This window comes from Sycon ciliatum, unplaced genomic scaffold (assembly GCF_964019385.1).
Source record: "Sycon ciliatum unplaced genomic scaffold, ocSycCili1.1 SCAFFOLD_2027, whole genome shotgun sequence".
Classification (NCBI taxonomy): Eukaryota; Metazoa; Porifera; class Calcarea; order Leucosolenida; family Sycettidae; genus Sycon; species Sycon ciliatum.
This window is the reverse complement of record NW_027044787.1, coordinates 3,065-4,857: the sequence shown is the minus strand read 5'-3', so window position 1 is coordinate 4,857 and position 1,793 is coordinate 3,065. Positions and strand designations below refer to the sequence as shown.

General features: G+C 48.0%; 1 long non-coding RNA gene across 1 annotated transcript; it reads left to right on the top strand.

The window, feature by feature from the left end:
- Positions 1-614: 614 nt before the first annotated feature.
- LOC135830607 (uncharacterized) lies at positions 615-1,512 on the top strand. The gene is made up of 4 exons (XR_010556073.1): positions 615-739; positions 827-967; positions 1,115-1,178; positions 1,476-1,512. It is a non-coding gene; the product is annotated as an uncharacterized LOC135830607 (long non-coding RNA).
- The last annotated feature ends 281 nt before the right edge of the window (positions 1,513-1,793 follow it).

Below are 1,793 nucleotides of genomic sequence, written 5' to 3'. Positions count from 1 at the left end.
CCTTCCTTGGTGATACCACCGTAGAATACAGCATGTGGCGTCACAATAACTGACTGCAGGACCGCCGGCTCTATGACGGGCACCGTTGAGGTAGTACTCGATGCTACCCCGTCCTATCCAAGCCCGTTCATTAACGCGATGAAGGCGACCTTCATAGCACCAGGCGGACACTCCCCTACTATCAACAAGAGCTGGTCCGTCCTCCCGATGGAGTCTACCATCGACGTGCTAAATTTCTTGCTGCGCGTTTTGATCTGCCACCTCCACAACAGTTCTTATTGGCGTCCGCCTTTCTATTAGTAAAGGACCCGTGGTGAGAGACCACGACCGGTCGTCCAAGTCTACACCGAATGTATCAGCCATATCTATTTACTGAGAATAATGTAACAACTCCTCCACAAACGCTTCTACAACTGACGTCTTCTTTATCCTGGTTTTTTCCTCTTGGTGGTTTTGGATAAGAGTTGAAAAGTCCAAAAGGTCAACTGATGACCTTTGCGTTACTTGGTATGATTGGGTTTTAGCGGATGATGTCGGTATGCAGCTGGGGAGCGAATTCGACAGGAAGAAGGTAAAAGGTCTTGCTTTGCGGTTCACACCTTCACTTCAGTATCATTACAGTCCAAATGGCTTTCACTTGTCACTGTAGCGTTCGAATGTCAGGGGTAATACCCCTGTTTCAGCACCTGAGGCGGTGCGTCAAGCGCCGCCTCTTTCTCATCATATATTGTGACAAATGGTAAGTGTGCAGTGCTCCTAGCTCTCTCCCCCAACAAAAGAGCTCTATGACACTGTGCTTTCTGTGGTTTCTTTCGTTTTTTTACAGTGGAGAAAGGCTGGTGGGAGGCCCAGCCGTGGTCGCCCACCTGGCGGGTGCGGCCCATCTAACCCGTTACTGGGAGGGTCGCCAGGTCGGGCTGCTGTTGCAGTCCGACTACCGGGACGCCTTGGAGCGTATTAGGACCCTGTAAGTAAGCACTGCTCTGTCTACATGTATATTTACCCCCCCCCCTCGTTATAGCGATACTTACTTGTTTCGTATCCTCTTGTCTTACCCTGCTTTCGTATTCGTGACACTAATAGTGTTTGTGTGCGCTCATGTTTGGTTTTACAGATGATGATGTATGAAGGTCTGGAGCTGCCGTCTTCGGGATGTGCCATTTGTTTCAAAATTATTTGTAAGTACTTGTAACAGGCGTAGTGTAGTAACTGTGTGTGTAGTGTAGTAACAGTGTGTAGTGTTTTGTGATGGTCCTGTGCTATAGCAGTCGTAATGTGTTTTGTGATGGTCCTGTGCAGTCGTAATGTGTTGGGCTACTGCAGTACACTGCATGAAGGGGTATGTGTGGGTGCTTCGACACATTCTCGTGCTTCCTAAACCCTAGATATGTGTATAGCACTATAACCTAGATGTGTGTGTGTGTGTGTGTGCCCGCGCATGCGTGCGTGTGCGTGCATTGTGTTCTCTTCTACAGACTCATCCAAGTCCATTTAAATAAAAGTGCATTATAGTAAACAGTATTGTGTTTTGTTACAGTGAATATGTGGGGAATGGTGGATATGCCTTAGTGTGACTGGATACCTGCGGGTTGTGACTCTTTGCTGGTCACTCTGGATTCTCCAGTAAAGATTCGGTGCAGTGCAGAGGGGATTTGCGGTGCGTAGCAACACTGCTTCACTGTGACACCCCTTCAATAATTGTTTTGATGCATGATACCGCGGGCGGAGCCGGTTGATTCTAACTGTATCCTGATCAAAATAGAAATTTGCATCTAATGGACCTGCATGGACAG